This window comes from Onychostruthus taczanowskii, unplaced genomic scaffold (assembly GCF_017590055.1).
Source record: "Onychostruthus taczanowskii isolate IOZ18803 unplaced genomic scaffold, ASM1759005v1 scaffold61, whole genome shotgun sequence".
NCBI lineage: Eukaryota > Metazoa > Chordata > Aves > Passeriformes > Passeridae > Onychostruthus > Onychostruthus taczanowskii.
In genome coordinates this window covers 4,118,497-4,140,501 of record NW_024503790.1, presented here as the reverse complement: position 1 = coordinate 4,140,501, position 22,005 = coordinate 4,118,497, and the positions used below count along the sequence as shown (strand labels likewise).

The following is a 22,005-nucleotide window of genomic DNA, read 5'->3' as shown; positions in this document are numbered from 1 at the left end:
GTCCCCCCGCGCTGCCCCGCGCCGCTCCGCGCTGCCCCGCGCCGCTCCGCGCTACAGCGGGCGCGGCGGGCGGGCGGTGCGCGGGGCCGGGGGAGAAAAGCGAAAGTTAGCTGGAAGTTGACGAAAGGGGATAGCGAGCAACTTTTTTTTTTTTTTTTTTTTTTTTTTTTTTTTTTTTTTTTTTTTTTTTTTTTATTGAGTCGTTCCAAGTCTTGTGAAATAATATTCCCGGCTCCTGAAATAGTGGGCGCTAGAGGTCTGCGTTTGGCATCTGCCGGCGGGAGCCGAGAGACGGAGCGCTGGAGAGAGGGGGGAGAGAGACAGGCAGAGGAGGGGGGGAGTGGGAGAAACCCTTCTGGTCTCGGGAACAATTATCGAGGAGAGGGAAGGAAGAGAATTTGTAGCAAAAATGGATCCGCTCTCAGTGAGGGGCTTTGGAGTCGCAGGTCCAGAGGGAAGATCCTGAAGGCAGCTCGGGTGTCCCAGCTGGGGGTTAAGAAGGTCTGGGGGAGGGGAATGTGGGGGAGTGTCTTTAATTTTTAATTTTTTAAAATTTACTTGGGGGTGGAATTGCAGCTCCTAAGTCTCGCGCAGCTTTTTCCCTCCGTCTTCCAGCGGACCCTCTCCCGTTCGTTCTTTCTTTCGAGTCGTTTTTAGCCTGGATTTTCCGAGAAGGAAGGAAAGTGTGGCTTTTGTAGGGAAGAGCGGGTCCTCTCTGCCCCCGCTGCCTCAGAGTCCCGCTGCAAAGGCTCGGGATGGTTCCTCGGTGATTCCCTGTTAGGTTCCGGTGGCAGCGCAGGATTCTGGAGCCCGGGCAGCCAGTCTGTCCTTTTATTATTATTATTATTATTATTATTATTATTATTATTATTATTATTATTATTATTATTATTACTATTATTTAGTTTCTGTTTCGCTCTGTGCAAAGTATCTGGAGCTGCAGAAGTTCCAGCGCACTCTGTGCCCCGCTGGAAACTCCGCTCGTAGCGCTCGGAAAAGGCTCGGGCGAGCAGCGCTGCCCGCTCCCGTTCCTCGCGTGGGTTTCCACGGGAGCCCCGGGGGGGACCTGGGGCCGCTCAGAGCCGGGCGTGGGGCGGGGGGATCCCCGCAGGTGATGGAGAGCAGTCCCCCCTGCAAAGCCCTTTGGGGTTCAGCCTCTCCCCGCGGCTGCCGAGGGGTCACGGGCGCTCCAGCGCTCCCGCACGTGGGCTCCGAGGTTGATTCTGTCGTTCAAGTTCGTCATTTCGGAGCCTTTCCAGGCCGCCAAGGTCAGCGAGGGCCGGTGCCGCCCTCGGGATGAGCCGCGGTCCCCCCTTCCCGGGGAGGACACCCCCGTTCCAGGGGGGACCCTTCTCCAAAGCCAGCGCGGCTCCTGGGGCCACTTTTCCTCACAAAGTCGCTTTGTCGCCGGGTTTGTCGCCGGCCCCGAGCTCCGGCCGCCGTCGCTGTTTTGCGGCCGCCACGCAGCAGCCCCAGGCCCCGCGGTTCACCTTGGTGTCGCGACATTTTCCATCGCGATCCAGGAAGGTCTCCCTGTCCCCAAAGCGTGTCCGTGTGTCCCCCGAACACCTCCCTCGGCTCTGCGGGCACCAGCGCTGGTCGGGGCAGGATGGGTGACCCTTTAGGTGGTCAACATTGTCATCCCATCGCTGGGGAGTTCTAAGGGAAGTTCATTGAATTAATCCAGGGATTTTATTTTACTTTAATTTATTTTTTCAATAAACACTCGTTTTAAGCGTCCCCGTTCAAATAATAACTTTTTAAAAAGTCGTCAGTTATTGGTTTAGATTGTTAAAGTGAGGAATGATTTTCAGAGCTCTCTTCGCTGGAAAAGCGAAGTTCAATGGTTAAATAAGGTGGAATATTTCACTTTTACTTTTATTTTCTTTCTTATTTTTTTTTCCTCGCCTCTCTTTCTCTTTCTTTTCACTTCTTGAAAAGGCCCCGGGTTTTTTTGCAGATGTGCCCCGGCGGGTTCAGTGCGGGTTTTTACAGATGTGTCCCCGCTGGGTGCGATGCGGATCCGGCCGCGTTTGAGCGCGGGTGGGACCCTCCACGCTCCCCCCGTGAGCTCTCAGCGAGCTCCTGCAGCTGAAGGGCTAAAAGATTTTCGGTGCCTGGGTATCTCAAGAGCTCGGGGAAGAGCTGGGAGCTCCGCGGCCGGGAGCGAGCCCTTCCCGGCGGCCGGAGCCGCGGCCGCGAACGCGCCTGGAAGCGCCTGCTCGGAGGCTGAGCCCTGATTAAAATCAGGTGTTTAATACAATACAAGGCCCAACGGTTTATGGGGTTTCAGGCGAGGATTTTTTAGGGATCACAGTTCAAAACAGTAGTCCAGAGCTAAGGTTTCAATATCCCAGGAGTATTTATTTGCCAAACAGATTAAACACGGACACGAGTGTGGGATCTCGTTGTATTTTCTCCGGCGAGGTAGCCACAACTTCTTTCACCGCACGGGACCCCGCAGGTCCCTTCCCAGCTCGCTTTTCTGACTGCTGCAGCCCCGGGAGCGGCTGCGGGTGCTGGGAGAGCCCGCACGGCCGCCGAGCCGGGCGAGGCAGCGGCACGCGAGGCTTTAAAAACACGCTGTGCTGGAAAATTTCATTTCATTGGACAATATTTTAAGCAGATGTGAGGCACCGCTGGGAATTCGACAATATTACCTGTCTGGGAAAAGGGGCGAACTCTTGTGCGCTGGGGTGGGAGCGGAATTCTCGGCGGTTTCAGCGCCACTCACACCGGGAGAGCGGCAGGTACCGGGGGCAGCGGAGCTGAACCGGAGCCGGGGATGGTTCTCGCTCGCTCCGTGGCTCCCGGCCGGGCTGGGAGCCTTTAGAAACGGCTGTAAATCAAAAGACGGGGCTCGATCGGGGTGCGGGGAGGCGCAGCAGCCCCGGGGGTGCCGGCGCCCAGGTGAGCGCTGCCCCCGCATCCCCCGCAGGGCCGGGCTGTGCCCCGCGGCTCCGGGGGCTCGGCCACCCGCAGCCCCGAAGGGGATCAGCGGGACGGGCAGGTAGAAGGCCACGCCGTGTCCCCGGCACCAAGGGCCTCGTCCTTCCGCGAGAAAATAAAATCTGGGTGAACGGGGAGAAGGCTCTGCAGCAGCCGGGGTCTCGCTGCTGCTGGCTGAGGGAGGATGCAGAGGAGGTGAACTACACAGGAGTTGGGCGCTGCACGCTTAAAGCGAATTCGTTTCCTTTCGAAATCCCTGAATTTTAGAGTACAACTACAACAGCAAGCTTCACACGGCAGGGCAGGATCGCAGGCTCTTGAATAAATGCTCGTGCTGGCAAAAGGTGGTTGATATTTCTGCAGCTCCGTTTCTTTTCGCTGTTAGGAACAGGACGGAGGAACACTTTGGGGCCGGAGTTTTCAGGCAGCGCCGGTGCATCCTCCGGGTAGGCTGGATTGGCAGGAAAATGGTTGTGAACCCAGCCCTGCCGTGCCCGGCACCGCTTCCTCGGTTTCAGGCTTCGCCTTCGAGGAGAGAACAGGCTTCCAGTTTACCGATATTTTATTAATTTTATTTTAATTAAGGCTGAAGAGACAGTGAAGGGGAAAGGGAGAGGGAGAGGAGCGAGGAGAGCTGGAGCCCAAGCGCCACTTCCCGGCGCATGGCTCCGTTTGTGCTCCCACAGACGCTTCCAAAGCTGCAACGCACGGACGAGGAAAATTTATGGCGCTTTGGGGCTTTCAGATTTTATTTCCCCCATCTCCAAAGCTCTCCCTCTGCCCTGTCCCTACCCAGAGCCCCGGGGGCGGACATCGGGGAGCGGAGGGAGGCAGCGCTGTGCCCGACCCGCTCCCCTGCCCTCGGTGACCGGGATGTCCCCAAAGCTCTCCCGAGGGCGGCCGCGGGTGCGGAGCCCCGCGCAGGTGCGGGGCCGCCGCCGCCGGGTCCCCACCGTGGCTGGGTCCCCCCCTGTCCTGCCCCGGATCTGTTCAATTAGGCAATTAGAGATGCGGGGCAGAGAAGGGGAGGGGGGGGGGTTGATCCGCTAATTAAGATGATGCGTAATTAGCGCTTCAACAAAAATCGCCGAGGCTTTGAGATCACTTTACTCTTAATTTATTTTTTCTTCCCCCCACCCCCCAAAATCTACAAATGTAATGTATCAATTCCCCCACTCGTCCCGCGTGGGTTATTTGGGAAAAAGCACAGAGGGAAAAACTGCAGGGCACGTCCTCTCCTTGGCCTGGGCAGGAACTTGGCAAACGGGGGCACCGAGCTGGGGCTTTGACGAGGGGCACTGGCTGCTCTCACCCGCAGAGCAGCAGCTCCGAGGTGCCAAAGTGCTGCTGGAGACGCAGGGATCGGGGATTGGGGTCCGGCCCTGGCTGCCGGCAGTGCTCCTGGGTGTCCGAGCAGCTCGGATGAGGTGCGTGTGATGCCCATCCACGTGTGCTCACATCACGGGGCACTGGCGGGTCTGCGCAGAAATATGAGTTTATAAAGTGCGTCAGAGAAAAGCACGTTATCCTAAATTCGCCGAATTCCCGACTTCACTGAATTCCCGTTTCCTGTAAAACCTCCGTGCCGGTGCAAGACGTGTCTGTCTGTGCAGAGGCGTTTGTCTGTCGGGCTGGCAACACACATACAAAGGTCTTAAAACACGCATTAAAATCACAGCTACTGTACGGTCACGACCCAGAATGTTCTGTGCAGAAAACGGAGTGAATCTGTACTTTATGTTTAGTTTTTTAACTCGACCACCTAAACCTGCTTTATTTTTAGGCTTTGCACTGCGACTGATGCGTGAGTTCAGGGATGGCACAGGAGGTCTTTAATGAGCTGGGGGGATAAAAATAAACCCAACATTTTCCTGAGGGCTGCTATTAAAAATACCTGGGGAAGACACTGATGTCGGGAAAGCACTGAATTGCCTTTTTGCCCGATTTTAGGCACATATTAGCGGGGTCAGAGAGCCCAGAGGGGAGCAGGGTTGGGAAGAGCCGGCCGGGATGAAGCGCAGCGCACCTGAAACGCGCACGATCCCCGCTCCCTCGCAGGCAAAAAGCGAGGCAGGAGCTTGGATTTCACCCCACGGCAGCTCTGTAATTCATCGCTACCGCTCGCTGCAATGATACCCCGGCTCCTCGGGCGGCTGGGAGCGTTCCACGAGCGGGGAATTCTGCCGGGATTCTCCGGCAGGTTCCACCTGCCCGCCGGGCTGCGGGCTCCGCTCCCTGGAGGGAATGGCTCGGGAATCTCCTGTGCAGCAGGGAAATCTCCTGTGCCGCCGGGAAATCTCCTGTGCCGCCGGGAAATCGCCTCTCCAGGCACGGCTGAGCTCCTTCGTGTCTGCAAAGCAGTCGGAGATTCTCGCAAGGAAAGGCCCTGTTGAGTGAGAAGTGTTATTATTGTGATTATGGCTATGATTATTACGGCTTACGTGGTTTATAAAAGCTCGGTGCTGTTTAATACGGTGCTTTAAAGACAAAGGCCTGAGAAGTTTGCAAACATGAAGGGAGGTGAGGCTCAGGAGCCACCTGGATGGTGGGGAATGAGTTGTGATCCTCCGGCAGGGCTGGGGAAGGGAGGAGGTGTGTGCCCACTCCTGGTGGCAGGATCAGAAGGAGAATCCACATTTTTCAGAGCTGTTTTTGCCCTTCTACCTGTAAAATTTCCACTCTCTCTGGTTATTGTTATTTCCCCCGCATCTTGATGCATTAAAACTTCAGCTGTGTGAAATTGTTTAGTGGAAGAAAAAGCTGCATTCCCAAGCCAGACCCTTCCTGTGGCACAGAGCTGATAGCACCTGGGATTATTTGTGCCCTCCGTGGGCCAGGACAAGCTCAGGCTTTGTTTCCACAACTTGCTGCCTCTCCCCTATTACTGGATGTGTTTATTTTTTCCCCCAGTTAAGGATTATTTAAATGACAAACTCCGACTTCGCGCGACTCCAAACGCTAAGGGGAAACACCCAAATCTTGGCTGAGCAATGATTTTCTCGTGCCTATTTCCCAAAAGACAGCGTTCATCCCAGGGGGGTGAGAGCCCAGCACATCAATAAATGCATGGCCACAGTGCCTGTCTGCAGCTGGGGATGGACACATCCGAAGAAGGGGATGTGCAAACACATTTGTTCCACTCTGGGTAACAGCCTGTTGATATGGCATCCCCCTCCAAAATTCCTGCTGGGCTTTCTGATCTTAAATACACTTTTAATATCTTTTTTCTTTTTTTTTTTTCTGAAAGAATTTCAGTCCAGGGATGTTGGAGTGGAAAAGATCTACGACCTTATTATTTCTTTTCTTTTCCTAATGGATTTTCATGCATCAGCGTTACCTCCTCACGGCTCTTTATTTTCATTTTTATTGCAGTTGGGTTTGCCTTGTGCACCGTCCAAATCCGTAACGGAGTGTCCCTGTCCCGTGGAGGATTTCTTCCTCCTCTTCCTTCCCTGAGTGATGGCACCTTCTTTGCTCATAAAAATGAAATATGACTTTCATCCCTGCACTAAGTGTGCATCATGCTTCTGAATGCTCATGCCCTGAATAAGGAGATTTTTTATCTTTGGGTTGTTTTTTTCCCTGTAATTGGGAAGAAATTTCCCTGCAGCAAGGGATGTCTTGGTAGATAGGTTGGAAAATGAACTCCTTTTTCATGGATTTCAGTGTTTCCCTGTGCAGAGGTGTGCAGGATAGTGGGAGGAAGGAAAGTTTCTGTTCAGAGGGTGACTGAACTTTCAGCATGTGCCCTAAAAGAGGTGTTTTACCCAAATTTATAAAAAATAGCTAATAAGGTGGGGTGTTCTGTACCACTGAACCCACTTTTGTGCTGCAAACGAGGCCACTGGTCCTCTTGGGGAGACATTTGCCAGGTGAAAATGGACTGAGACAGCCAAATTATTTCCAGTAGGCCACAGAATAATGCTCCCATCATGGTAAATCTTGGTCTGCGCCGAGCTGGTGTGGAAAGACTTTGTCTTCTCTTCACCATTCCCTTTTTGGAATTATATTAGGGACAAGAGTGGGGTGGCTGCACCACAGCCCTCCCCAAAGCAGGGCTGTACACGGACGGGGGGTGAAGTGTCAGCCCAAGAGAAACCAGGTGCTGATTAATTTTTGCCTCGATGGTTTTACATCTTTCAGGTGTTTTGCTTTAAGGTCCGGTTTGGGAGGTGGGTTTTTGGTTTTTTTGGGTAGTTTTTTTTTTTTTTTTTTTTCTTCTGCTCTGTTGTTCTTGGCTTGGGAACTCTCCCAGCAGAGCCCTGAGACACAATGCCCTGGCCTCAGCTATTGGGATCAATTTAGCCATCATTACCAGATAACACTGTCAGCCCGTTTGAGATCCATATTTGTTTAATAGTTAATGTTCTGGACAAAATACAGAGGGCTGGGGAGAAGTCAAACTGCCCTGAATGCTCTGCTTATTTTATATCCACTATAACTATTTTTGTCCATGAAAATTGGCTTAATTATATCAATGGAATGTTTCTTTTTCAATTCTGTAGGCAATTAGTCCATCTTGCTGGCTGCAATTTATTTTAATAAAAAAATAAACCAGTGGCGTGTTCAGTTCCTCATCCCCTGGGGACAAATGCGATTGGTGTGTTTAATTTCATTAACTACAATGCGGCCTACTGGAAAAATGTATAAAATCAGCTTTATACAGCTTAAACACTGGCATTTGAAACAAATCATTACTGCATTAGCTGTCACCCTGGTAATTCTAGAATCCAAGACAAAAATATTATAGCTGTTTTTATAACCCTCTGCAAATACACTGTTAAAATAATTTGTAATCATTTTTTAAACATGGCCTGATGTTTTCAGTTAAAATATCTTATCACCACCAGAGAAGGGTGGCTATTCATTATCACATGGAGGCTTTATTGAATGATTCATGGGTTGCTTCCCCAGCAGAAAATCCCCTCCTGTCTGCCCGAAGCTCCCTGGTTTGGAGATGGACTCTCAGCACTCAGGAGTTTTTTGAACCAAATTTATGTTGCTCCAGTTGTAATTCCAGGGCAAGTGCAAGGAGCAGTTTCATTAGCAGTGTAGATGAGGAGTATTCAAAAATTCAGGTTTTTTTTTAGCATGACACCCAGTGGGGAACATCCTAAACGAGCTCTGAGTGTTCCTTTGGGCTCTGAAGTGGGAGGGAAGAGCTGAGGCTGTGCCCATCCCATTCTGAGTTCCCAAAATCAGCCCTCACTCCTGATTCTGGGAGGTTCAGCCCAGCCCAGTACATCTGAACCCAAATCCTCAACACACACAGATCCTGCCTGAAGCTCCCTGGTTTGGAGATGGACTCTCAGCACTCAGGGGGTTTTTTTTTGAACCAAATTTATGTTGCTCCAGATGTAATTCCAGTTTTGGGAGGGCAAGTGCAAGGAGCAGATTCATCAGCAGTGTAGATGAGGAATATTCAAAAATTCAGCTTTTTTCTTCCATGACACCCGGTGGGGAACCTCCTAAACCAGCTCTGAGTGCTCTTTTGGGCTCTAAGGTGGAAGGGAAGAGCTGAGGCTGTGCCTCACCATCCCATTCTGAGTTCCCAAAATCAGTCCTGATTCTGGGATGTTCAGCCCAGCCCAGCCCATCTGAACCCAAATCCTCAACAGATCCTGGCACTTTGGTTCACACTGTAGCCCCTCACTCCACCTGGGTATTTTTCAGATGCCACTATCCAGCCACAAAACTGCTCTTTTTGATTTTAAAATGAATCTTTTCCCTGTGTAAGAGCACCCAGGGCTGGTTTAAGAGATGTGTAACCCATGACTGAGGCTGGGCACAGCACCCGTGCCTGATCTGAGCTTAAACTGCTAAAACTCAGGATTCCTTTTTTAAATGCAAGGCCAGATCCCCAGCTCATGTAAATCAGCATCAACATCAATGAACCTAATTTTCACCAGCTGAGGACACGGCCCCAGAGATTTGTGTGCATGTGCATAATAAAATGTACAAATATGGGTCTATAACTGCTTTAAGGGGGTTCACTTTCAGCCTCTGCAGATCAATATCTGCTGCAGAAATGCAGTTTGGCTCGGGTTGGTTTTTCTCCTTAACTTAAGGAATGATCAATTCTATAACCTCAGCATTTTTTAGACAGATTGCTATTTTCTGAAGTGGCAAGGACTTCCTTTCCAGGGGAGTAATCCACAGAGGATGGGCCACACTGGACATGAGCCATCTGCTCCCTTGCACGCACTCAGCTTTATTTATTTCTTCTCCCTTCCCCTGCTGTCATAACCAGTAGTTCATTTTCTTTCCCTATCTTTAACTTTACAGCAGCGGCACCTTGTTGGAAGTGATACCAATTTATTGTTTTATTGGTGTGGCAGGGCAGGAGAAAAATCAGCTTTATTTCCTACTCAGGATGAAATCACTTCAGGGGGACTAAAGAAGCTCGGGGCAGTTTCTCTCCTGGGTCTGGAGGGCACAGAGTGGCTGTGGAGGGTTGATTCTTACAAAATACCACCTAAACCCATGAAGAGGAAGGTGAAGAAAGAGGACTGGCTTCTGCATTAAAACCTCTATCTTTTCTTATATATATTACTATATTCTAAACCCTTAAACTCTATGTTTTCCACCATGTGATATATTCAAGCCACACACCCATAATTCCAGTTTTATCATTAAATTTTGGAAGCTTTCTCCATGGCCTCAAGTCAATGCAGTGTTCTCTTGTCAGCACAGAAAATCTCAAACTCTCAGCAGCCAAGGTTCCAACACTGGAGGATTGGGATTGGGATTGGGATCACAGCTCTCTCTTGGTTGCCTGGGCTCTGTGGGGTGGCAAGAAAACTGCAGGATGAGAGGGAAAAAAAGAGACTTTTCCATCATTGCCACGAGCAGCTTTACCTGAGTTTAGGCTCAGGATTAGGCTGGGACCAACTCCAGGCAAGGACTGGCCCCCAGCTCCAGGGCTGAGTTTCTTCTCTTTCTCTGGGTTCAGGATTTGTTGGCTGGAAAGAAATGCAGGAAGTTTGACTCAAAGTTTTGCTCTGAACTTGGAAAAGTTGCAGAATGGAGCAGTGGTGGAATGGGGGCAGCTGCCGTGCCCTGTTATTACAACAAAACCAACTTGGAGCACACTGAAACAACATTACCTGCTCCAGGATGCAGGAAAAGCAGGAATTTGGCATTTCACTGAGCTGACAAAGTAACTTTCCCAGCTTAAAAAAATAATTTACCCTCAGCTGCTCCATCTGTGACATGGGAGGGATGCACTCTATGATTTCTGGACCAGCAATGCCTCATTAATCACCTTTGTGTTGGTCCAGCTCCCACCAAGGTCCTTGGGATGATTTTGTCGAATTTCCTGCAGCAGATTTTTCCTTTTTTTTTTTTTTTTTTGCAAGTTTCATATTTGGCTTAAAAATCTTTCATTCCATCTCAGACACTAATAAAAAAAAGCTTTTGTTTACTTGTAGTCTGGCATTTTCTTTGCTTTCAGGACAGTGTTTAGTGTTTTTTATTTCATGGCAAATGGACCTTTTGGGCTCAATCATGTAAATGAATTTTTAAATGGCTGTGCTGCGAGTTCATGTAGTATAAAATCGCTCCACCATTTATTTTTTCTGTTTATAGAAAAGGACTGGTTTCATTTTATATTTTATTGCCTCAATGTGAAATAAAGAACTTGCACGACTTGTGAGTGATCATATATTTTATTTCAGAATTATCACATAGGGATAAAATAAATTTCAATCCCTACATGGCACAATAGGCAGATTTAAAAGGAGTTGATACCTCATGGAGAACTTTGAAAAGCCCTTTGCTCAGCAACAGTTCTGCTCATGTATCCCATATAGGAGAATAAAACCAGATCTTGGTTACTTTGGGAGTTCTTAAACGTTTCCTGCTAGAATTCCCTGCAAATCTTTATCCAGGGAAAGTCCAGGACAGAATTTGGTCCTTTGTCCTCTGATAGTGTTTATTAGGGAGGGATTTTCTCAGGTGAACCTGCAGGAAATCCAAGTTATCTGCACTGGTGTCCTCAAGGAAATGCCTGAGGAGCTACTGATGCTCCCTCACACATTCAGACATTCCTGCTTTTCCACACAGATACAATATTTGCTCAGCTGAGACCTTTTAGGTGATTCTAGTGCTTCCTGAAATAATTTATTTCAGGGCTTTATGATTATTGGTATAAAAAATAGGTGCACCTGTGAAGCAAAGAGACATCAACCTGTGAAAACCCCCAGAGATTCCCTGCTGGACTCCACAGCTGCTCCAGCAGCAGGTGGGTGATGCAGATGTTCCACGTTTCCAAGTGTGGTTTTCATTTCCTCTCTTAACTCACTCTTGGCTTTTTAAGCCCCATTTCAGCTAAAGAAGCATTTTTGGGTGGCTCTGGAGAGAGCATGGGTGTCCCCGCCCCATTTCAGCTAAAGAAGCATTTTTTGGGTGTCCCTAAGGTTGGTGGCACCAACATCATCTCCAGCCATAGCCAGAGAGTTTTTCCCATGACCAGGAGACAATTCCCAGCTAAATATTGATTTTTGGACCAGCTGTATCTGTTGCAGTAGATCAGGGGAAGGAGCCTGAGTTTAACACCCATCTATAAATCTATTTTTGCCCAATGCACAGTAATCAAACAGGGTTTTTTATTATTAAATATCATGGTTTAGCAGTTTGGGAAACAAGTCTGGAGGCATTAACCAGAGAAAGCCCTGCTGCAGAATTAATTCCACTCAGCACCTCCTTGGTGTTCCTTTGGCTGTGATATCCAGGGGATTTGTGTTGTATTTCTGTTATATTTGTGCTATATTTGTGTGATATTGGAGAATTTGGCTTTTCAGGCCAGGAATAAGGATCTGCAGGCAGGGCTGGGGGAGCTGAGCTTCTGGTGGGTCAGTGGCTCAGCCCCAATCCCAAACCTGGAGAAAAAGCACAGAGAAATGGCCCTGCCCTCCTCCCTGCCTGAGAATTCCTGTTTTTTTACTGCAGGATCCAGAGCTTTGGGAAATGAGGTGGGGGCAAAGTGAAATAGTGGCAGATTCCTGGAGCCCTGCTTTTCTCTGAGCCCTCTTTTCTCTCCCTGTGAAAATCCCGAGGGTGTAACAGGACAAACTGAGGCTTGTGTCCAACTCAACAGCAGCAACTGGGAATTCCAGGATGGAATTTTGCCTTTCCCCCTGTGCAGCTCTTCAGGGCCTTGAGGGAACCTTCCCCATGGCTGGGCAGCATCAAAATCTCACTGCTGGGAGCCCCAAAGCTTGATGGTTCCTGGTGGTCTTCCCATGGACTTTGGAGCAGGTTCTGGAGGCCCTGGAATCTTTGGGATATCCATGGTGTTTCCAAATAAAGAGTTTTTCCTTCTGTCTAGATCCCTGTGCAGCTCTGGTTAATGATTGACTACCAAGGGGCTGGGGTAAGACGGATTTATCTCCATGGAAAAAAATCAGCCCTGCCTTTATCTCCACTTCTAAAGTTCTTCTGGTGTGAAGTTCTTCTTTGGCTTTTAAATATTTGTAAATGTGCTTGGTTTTTTTTTGTTTTTTTTTTTTTTTTTTTTTTTAATCTGCAATTTGTAGAGTTCTGTGCCTGATTCTTCTCAAATATCCCAGAGTAATGTGTATTTCTGCCCCCTCAGAATCTCAGAATCCCAGAGTTAGTGTGATGATCCCATTCCAAGGCAATGTTTTGATAATTGAAGACTAAAGAGACAGCCTGGAGGACTTCCATGTCAATATATATATTTTATATCTCTATTTCTGGTTCAGAGTCACAAATTATAATTCTGCAAGGAGTTCTACTCTTGTTTACAGAGGAAGATTTTTAATTTTCCTTTTTAATTTTTTCGACGTGACACGTTTAAAATGAGAAAAACCCCCAAAACAGCCCAGTACCAACCTGCTGATGTATCTATGTAGAGGTTAAATATTGGCAGAGTGGCCATTTAGATCCTTGTACCTCAGTGCTTGCATTAGAACAAAAAAAAACCCCCAACAACCAGCACTCTTGAAAAATTACTGAATTCTCCTTGCAGTGTCGGGTTCCAAGATAATGATGTGTCTGTGTGTGAAAATATTAAATTGCAATAACATGCAGAGTGAGTGGCTTTCTGAATGGGGTATTCAGTTCACAGCTTGGACTATACATAAAGCTAGTGAGTGACAGAATACAAATGGTGTCATAAAACATCAGGGGAATTTAGAGCCAGCCTCAATCTTTTTGATCTATATTCTATCTGTGGAGCTCTCCCCATCTATCTTTAGTTAATGAAACAGTTAAACAGATTTAATTATTTATCACTGTTTAATGTCAGGAGTTATCAAAACAGATTACACTTCCCCCCACACACTTCAAGGTATTAGAAGGACTCTCAATGTCTTCAGAGAAGTCTGGGAGGTTTCCTGTGCACAGACAGTGCTTTAAAACAGGTTTTTAAATGTTTTTAAGCCCCAGTTGTTTGGTGACAGCATTTGCTGAGTTTCCTTCCCTGAGAACAACTTTATTCCTGCAACTTGGCTTGTTTCTCACACAAACTGCTTTTATTATTCCCAGAAACAAGAGAGAAATGAGAATTCTGTTTCCCTTGAGATGAGGAATGGAACAGAATGGGATAGGTCTGGGAAGGTGGGAGTGACAGGGCCCAAAATGAGAGACACACTGAAAAATCACCCAAATCACTGCAAAATCTTCTGTGTTCTTCCTCTGCACCCCAAAATCAGCCCCAGCAGCTTTAGAGAGCTCTGTTAACTATCATGTCCCAGTGTGGGACACGTGTTCTTGTGGCTTCCCCTGGCCATACTTTCATGTGTGGATGTGTATAAAACATTTCAGGGAATTTCTGATCAGGCCCTGGATCCCGTCTGGAATGCTCCTACCTGTGGGTCTGGTGTTTCCAGGGAGGAAATTTCAGCCTTGCCACCCCCAGGAGGACACCAGTGTTGATTGTCCCCTCCCAAGGCCGGCCTGAGCTGCTGAAAGCCCCCGTTTGTTCCTCAGTCTCATCTGCTCATTGCAGCCTTTGGGATCCCCCTCAGCCCGACCACCTGGGTCTCCTCTATTGGCAGCTTTGATAAGAAATCATTCTTCTCCACCTAAGCTCTCCCTTTCCCCGTGGTTTTAAATTGCTCCCCAGCCCTGACAGACTAGCCTCGTTCAAAGGCAAGCCTGGAGGAGGCTGCTGCTTCCACTCAGGCCCAGGACTCCATTACCAGAGGCCTGAATCCTGTGGGGACCTCTGGGGACACTCACTCCCCTCCTGGGCCCAGCAGACAGAGTGTGGCATTGTGAGCGCAAAGGGCAGGGGGATAAAGGAATCCAGCTTGGCTTTTCCCTCACAAAGAGACCTCAATACTTTTGTTCAGAGGGGGGAAATGGAATAATGCTGCTGGGTTTGCTCCCAAAGCCACTGGCAGCTTCACGCCCAGAGGGCTCGGGCCTGGGGCAGAGCTGACTGCCAGGGGAGAGGACTTTGCACGTGAAATGAGATTAAAAGGCCTCTCCGTGCCAACACCTGAAAGATTTTGGGCCTTGCCAGAAGAATCAAAGGCGCCAGGCTGGGGTAACCCAGTTGTGCTGCAGGGATGGGCAGGAAAACCCAGCTGCTGGAAAGGCAACCCTTCCTCCATGCCAGGAGGGCACCGGGGTTAGGGGCTGCTCCAGGGAGGAGCCATTCCTGGGCAGCCAAGTGATGTCCTTTATTTCTTAGGCGTCCTGCCCTAAAACCCTTCCAGCTGCACAGAACTCCCTGGGATTTCCTTTATCTTTTAGGTGATCTGCCCTAAAACCCTTCCAGCTGCACAGAACTCCCTGGGATTTCCTTTATCTTTTAGGTGATCTGCCCTAAAACCCCTTCAGATACAAAGAACTCCCTGGGATGTCCTTTATCTTTTAGGTCACCTGTCCTCAAACCCTTTCAGCTGCACAGAACTCCCTGGGCAGTGGGATCCCACTTGGTTTTGGGTGTAAGAGGTGGTTTTGTGTTGTAGACATCAGTGTTGAGCTAAGTTTGGAAGCATGTACACATCTAAAGCCCAAAATTGTTGTTTGAAATGTGGGAGTTGGGACATTCGGATTGAAGTGAAGGTCAAAAATAATAAAAGCAGAAAGGTTTGGGTTCAAAGGGACCTTAAAGATCTTCTAGTTCCAAATCTCTGACAAGGGCAGGGACACTTTCTACTATCCCAGGCTGCTCCAAGTTCCATGTTTGGACACTTCCAGGGATCCGGGGCAGCCACAGCTTCTCTGGGCACCCTGTGCTAGGGCCCCACCACCTTCACAGGGAACAATTCCTTCTGTATATCTGACATAAATTTCCTCTCTTTTGGTTCAAAAATGATACCTAAATTTTCCTCTATGATACCTAATGATAATTTTTTTCTCTATGATGCCTGATTTTTCCTAAAAAATGATACCTGTAATTTTTCCTGGACCAGTGGAAACCTGTTCCTCTCTTCAGCTCTTGCAGTGCTGTGAGCACACAGAGGGGCTGCAGCTCCCAGGGCCAGGTGGCACAGATGGCTCTGCCAGAGGTCACTGCTGTGGCCAAACCCTCCCCTTGTGTCACAGGGCCATCATTTATGACACCCCACCTGCCTCAGCGGGAGGAAAATCGCAGCCCATAGCGTCATATTAAAAATATTGATAAATTATTGATTATCATTTAGCCCAGCCTTCAGATGTGATGAAGTGGTGGCTGTAAGTGCCCTGAGTGCTGTGGGGTGGGAGGGGATGTGGCTGTGCAGGCAGATTTCATTTGGGAAGTACAGGCCTGGCTGTGTTTCAACAGTCAGGTGCTGACACAGACTCCTGATGCTCCCATGGATTTTTGCTGCTGCTGTCAGGTGATAGTTCCTAAAATATTTAAGTAAAATGCTGTCTCAAATAGGATCTTTCAGTATTTTTGCGTCGTAAACCCACAGAGCTGTGTCGCAGGGCAAACTCCTGGGAGGTGAGGGCAGAGGGGACAGATGATGCCACCTCTAAAGGGCAACAGGAGAGAATATCTAAAATTGGGGTTTTTTTCTGAATGAATTTTATCTTCACAGTTATTATAGGAGCAGCTTCTGGCAAAAGGAGTTGTCGGAAGCCAAGTGCTGGAATTTTGCACCATGGGATAAATAGAAATAAAATAAAGCCTGAATGGCTTTGCAGGAGGGGACAGGTGGGAGATTCCAACAGTGGAAATGAACTCTGAGAGTGGTTTTGCAGTTGCAGGAAAAGCCCAGGTTCTATCCCTGTACCTTGGCCTAAACACTGTAAAGATCCACAAAAACAGAAATTAGAATTAAAATGAATGAGTGGCTAAAATGAGATCTATCACACTTTGCTGGCAACAAATCCATTTTTTTTAAAGAGTATTCTTTTGCTTAGCTCATATCATAGAAAATAGCTGTTAAAACATTAATTACTTTAATTCCAGCCATCATTAATTTTGAGGCATTATTTTATCCCTTGTTGAACTCCAAACCTGTGCAAACTTTTGTACAGAGGGGGAAGCAAATTTGTGAAAAGACAAAATTATCTCACTAAGGACCTAAAATTCAGACATTTATTGCTGCTATTTCTTGGTTTAATTTCTTGTTTCTCTTCTTCAAGTAAGGAGCAGGAACGACTTTGGTGTTCCCACACGGGGAGAGGGAAGGAGCTGGAACTGCTGCTGAGGGATTTTTATTAAAACCTAGGAAAAAACCCCACAAACCACCTCAAAACCCCTCACTGCCATGATCCAAAGGGATCCTCTACACTTCACCTGGATAAAAACCCTAGGAGAACCAAAGCCAGGTGAAGGCAGGGCAGATTTCCTGGGAAAGGGGAGAGGAAGTGCTGCTGTTTCCATGACAGGGTGCTGGGCTGGGATGTGCTTTGGTCAGAGGTTGGGCTTTATGACCTTTTCCAGCCTTAATGATGCCATGATTTAATTGCTCTTGGTGTGGGGTGGAGGGGCTGGCACAGCTCCTTCCCCTCCATCCCTGCAGCCACCCTGGGTTCAGCCCAACCTCGTTGTTCCACAGGGAATATTTCCCAATTTTTTCCTTTGCTGCAAGAGCACTGTGGGAGTGACTCCCAGCACAGATTTTCTGTAGGATGAACACATTTGGATAATTTGGAGGAGTTTGAGCCCTCAGCACTCACCAGAAGCAAGAGCCAAAGCTTCAGGAGTTTCTCCCTTCACTTGCGGTGCGAGTTTCCCCTTTGATTAAACAAATGATTCTTTGCCTAATTTGTCTATGTTGGCTATTTTTTTTTTTATGAAACATGCACTTAATTAAGTAAGAGAAATACAGAAACATGTTTATTCTTGAGATTTATGCGAAAAATGAGAACCCCACTGAAATTTCCAGTAGTGAAGCAATTAAGTAATGGAATTCCACAGTATAAACATGGTATAATTCAACTATAAAACCGATGTCTAAGTAATGTTAATGAGCTGACTTGAAGCTACAAGGGCTCAAAAAGTTCAGTCACAGATGAAAATGGAATTTGTTCTCAATTATAAGTGAAAGAAAGTTGGTTTGAATGAGGGATAGGTTCCAGCTGGAACCCCCAGATAACTTCCCCACGGTTTGGGCTGACAGGTTGCAGAATTTGCAGTGGGTTGTTTAAATCTTTGTCACAGTAACTACTGAAAAATTCTATTTTTTGTGCTGTAACACAGAGCTGAGAGCCACAACTAAGGGATTGTGTCTGTGGGAAGCAGCTCAGACCAGACTGATGCTACAGCAAAGCTTTAGCTTGAAAGCTGACAAAATGTGGGGGTTTATTTCAACTTGAACTTCCAGTTTGTATTGAAATTTGGCAAAAGCTGGAGCAAACCTTGTAGCTGGCAAGTTTAATCCTGTTTTCTGTAGAATCATCTCCCCCACCAGCCAGTGGAAGCATCAGGAGGACAAAATGAATGAGGGCTCTCAATGGCACCTTCCGAGAAGTGAATTTTACTTGTTCCATGTTTCCTTCCCTGCTAATCCTAGCCTGACTTTTTTTCCCCTTCTAAATTCCTATCTATTTTGGTAAATCCCTTTTTCCAGAGCATTAATGAAGCAGCTTGCTGGGGGGGTTGTGTGCACAGAGCTCAGGGTCACTCTGCCAACCCCAGCCTTGCCTGTTCCAGTGTTTTTGGCCATGTCCCGGGGGCTTCCCCTGCTCCCCACACTCCATTTTCTTTTCTTCTCCTATTCCACTTCAGAATGTTGTTTCTGCCACCTTCTCAGCCCAGTAAATAGCACGCTGAAGATTTATGGGGTTTAAACTTTTAATGCCATAACAGGTTTTATATATTTTTCACGGCATTATTCAGACGTGTGATGTTATGGTTTAGCTCAAATTCTGGTGCAACTGCTCCGAGCAGCTCCTTCCTTGTGGGCAGCTCCTCTTTGCCAAACTCCTATTTGCACTTGCTCCAGAGGAGGAGGGAAGGAATGTTCCATAAATGTTGCACGGGATTAAAGGATGGAGACTCGGAGCCTGGAGGAAACACCAACCACAATTTGCCTTTGAGAAGTGTCTGTGCTTCCTTCTCCTTCCTTCTTCTTCCATCTCCCTCCTTCTCCTTCCTTCTCCTTCCTTCTCTTTCTTTCCTTCTCCTTAATTCTCCTTCATTCTCCTTCCTTCTTCTTTTCTCCTTCCTTCTCCTTCCTTCCCCTTCCCTCTCCCAGCTTTCCCAGCCCAAATGGGGTGTGGGGTGATGCTGTCAGAGCTGGGGGAGGATGGGGAAGCAAAGACCTCTCAGGGGTGCTGGGCAGTGGGGCATTAATGGGGTATTTTGGGTGGATGTGGGGGTTTCGACTTGGTTGTTTCCATGTTGAATCCCCCTCTGTCTCCAGCAGGTGCTGCACCCCCAGAATGGTTCTGAACACCTTCAGCACCAGGTTTTGTGATGTGGCGCCTTGGTCGGCCTCACTCAGAGTTAGGGATAGTCCCTCTGGTGATGGAAAGGTTTTCATCCCAAAAATCCATAGGAAAATTCACAGGAGGAGTTGAACAACACAGAATGCTGAGGAGGGCAGAACCCCCTGCTCATTTTGGGAAAAATCTTGCTCTCTTCTCTCACATTTTCCCTGTTGAACACCAGACTATTAAAAAGAAAGAAAACAACAACAAAAAAAAACCCCACTCCACCTAAAATGAATTAATTGAGGGGCACATCTGCTTGCCTTGGGTTCTTTTCCCAGTGATCCTAATTCTGTGGAGTTTCATGAGTTTATAAAACATTAACTACTTCGACAAGAACAACAAACATTGTTCCCTCCTCACACAGCTCCCAAACCCAGCTACCAGATGGACCCAGCACCCAGCAAGGGAATATAAATTTTGATGGAGAGAGCCTTGGTGTTCTGGGTATTAAAGTGTGTGCCTTGGGAAATGCAGCACAGTAGATGTGTGTGTTTGTGCTGAGTGGTGTCTTTGTCTTTCATCTATAAAAACACTAATTAAAATATAATGTAAAAACCTGCAGCAGGTCTGGGTGTGCTGCTAAGGTAAATAAAAATGAAACAAAAGGTGTGTATATATATCTATGCATGTTAGGTCATTAAAAGTGCATTGTTAAACTGCTGTGTGCCCCAAAATTTCCGAATTAAAAGCTGAACAGAAACACATCTGGAGTGGGGCATGAAATTCCGAGTTCTGCGTTGAGTCCTTGCTTTATTTGCCAGGAATTGTTGTGTGGGGAGAGCTCCTGGAACCCCACATCCCAACCGCCCTTTTCCAGCTCCTCCTGTGGCCAGCACCAGCGCTGGCAGCTTTAGCCCAAGGCTGGAGCTGAGCTCCAGATGCTGCTGCTGCTGCCTGGGGTGTCCAGGCTCTTTTAACCACTCCAAACCTGAGCCAGCCTGGAAAATTAACTGGGCTGTGTAATGAGGGAAGGGGATGAGCTGTCAAGCAGTTCAGACTGATCCTGTGCAGTTTAAAATGGGGAATATCACATTTAGACCTGGGTTATTTGGTGTTCTTTCATCCAAAGGTGGTGCTGACAGGGAACCACTGAGGCAAATCAGCAAAAGAGGGTTTTGAATTTAGTGTGTGGCCTCCCTTAGGCTCCTGGAGTCCTTCAGGTGGCCCTGGGACAGTGGGACTGTCCCCTCCAGGGCTGCAGGGGGTGCCCCACATCAGGGGTGTTCCCCTCTGGATGGAGCACACACCTGGAATGCCTCAGGCAATTCCCAGCACTGAATTCTCTGAAATTCAGCTCTGAAACCTCTGCCAGAACAGGTCCCCTGCACAGGGCACAGCCTGGTGCTGCAGTTTAGGAACTTCCCCCTGGAAAGTGGAAGGATGGTTCCTCAGGGAGAGTCAGGATGGGAGCAGGCTGGAGTTGGGAGCAAAGCAGAATTTCCTCCTTGAGCAGGAAATTCGTGATGCCTTGAGGTGACCATGGGGTTCTGGGTGTTTCCCCTTGTCCACTCAGGGTCCCAGAGCAGCTCTTTGGAAGGTTTAATCCAAAGTCCATCAGGAACTGTGAAGATCTTTCCACTGGATTCATGGAATCATGGAATCACAGGCTGGTTTGTGCTGGGAGGAATGTTAAAGCTCATCTCATTGGAGCTCCCTGCCATGGCCAGGGACACCTTCCACTGTCCCCGGCTGCTCCAAGCCCCATCCAACCTGGCCTTGGACACTTCCAGGGATCCAGGGGCAGCCACATCTTCTCTGGACACCCTCACAGGGAAGAATTCCTTCCCAATATCCACCTAAACATCCTCTCTTTCAGCTTGAATCAATTCAAGCTCCTCCCCACCCTCACAGGGAAGAATTTCTTCTCAATATCCACCTAAACTTCCCCTCTTCCAGTTTGAACCCATTCCTCCTTGTCCTGGCTCTCCAGAGCCCCTTTCTGGCTTCCCTGGGGCCCCTTTGGGTCCTGGAAGGTGCTGTGAGGTCTCCACACAATCTCCTCTTCTCCAGGATGAACAACCCCAGTTCTCAGCCTGAGAACTTTGATTCACCCAGTTCTGCATTTGTTCCTCGGTGTGTGAGTGGAACAACTCCTCCCTGGCACTATTGGCCTTATTAATAAATATCTTCCTGGGCAGAGATCCAAGGTTGAAGGTCTCTAGTACAACGGAGGTTACAAAAGGTCCCCTTATCACCACTGGATTACTTTAAAGGTGTTTAAATCCCCTCCAGAATCTTCTCCTGCTCTTCCTGGCACAGTAACAGCCACCTTGGTAAAGACAGAGGGGAAAAAAATAATAAAATCATAAAATCTCTCTTTGTGCCACTCTCCCCCTGAAGAAAAAGCTGAACATCTGATTTAGGTTTGCTGAAATAACAACAGATGTTTATCTTGTATTGTATGGCACATGGCACTACATCCCATAAACCCCCTCCTGCAGCTTAAACCCGAGTTTCTGCTCCCTCATTTGGACACTTGCAGGCTTTGTGCTCTTTCTGAAATGTTTTCATTTCTCTGGAGCTTAATCTGCTACCAAAGTATTTGTAAGTATCACGTTATAAAGCGTGAAATGAGGAATAGCAAAGGAGATTTTCAATACTTCCTTCCCCTAAGCACAGCTACTTACCTGCAGCCCCAAAGAATGGCAAAATTGTGCAAACTTGCTGCAGTCTTTCATTAAGAAGAATCCACTCGATGTGTGGGGTTGGGAACAGATCAATAGAGGAAAAAATCCTGTCTTGGGAAAGCAAAAGCTGGGAGGAGAAATGTAAGGGGAAAAAAAATATCAGTTTTTCTAGGGCTTGTAAAAAGTGAAATATTTTCACTTTTAAAGTTTACATTTATTTTACTGTGAAAAGAGTGAACGCCTGTAGTGGGTGTATTTTTATATATATTTATACTCTCTCTATTTAGGTTATATAGAGACTTAATTCCACTCATTGCAACTGCAGAAAATTCTGCTCCTTCAGAGAAATGGCAATTTTCATCCAGAATTAAACTGTGACTGTTTGTGAGTGAAAATAAATGAAAGAATAAACTCAGGAAGAATTTCTTCATGGAAAGGGCTGTCAGGGGAAGAATTTCTTCATGGGAAGGGAGGTTTGGAGTCCCCCAGGAAGGATTGGAAGTGGCACTCAGTGCCCTGAGCTGGGGACAAGGTGGGCATTGGTCACAGGTTGGACTGGATGGCCCTGGATAGATTTTCCAGG

General features: G+C 47.8%; 1 protein-coding gene across 3 annotated transcripts in view; it reads left to right on the top strand.

The window, feature by feature from the left end:
- PRDM16 (PR/SET domain 16) overlaps positions 1-22,005 on the top strand; it is a 302,077-nt gene that overhangs the window by 269 nt on the left and 279,803 nt on the right. The window lies entirely within an intron of this gene.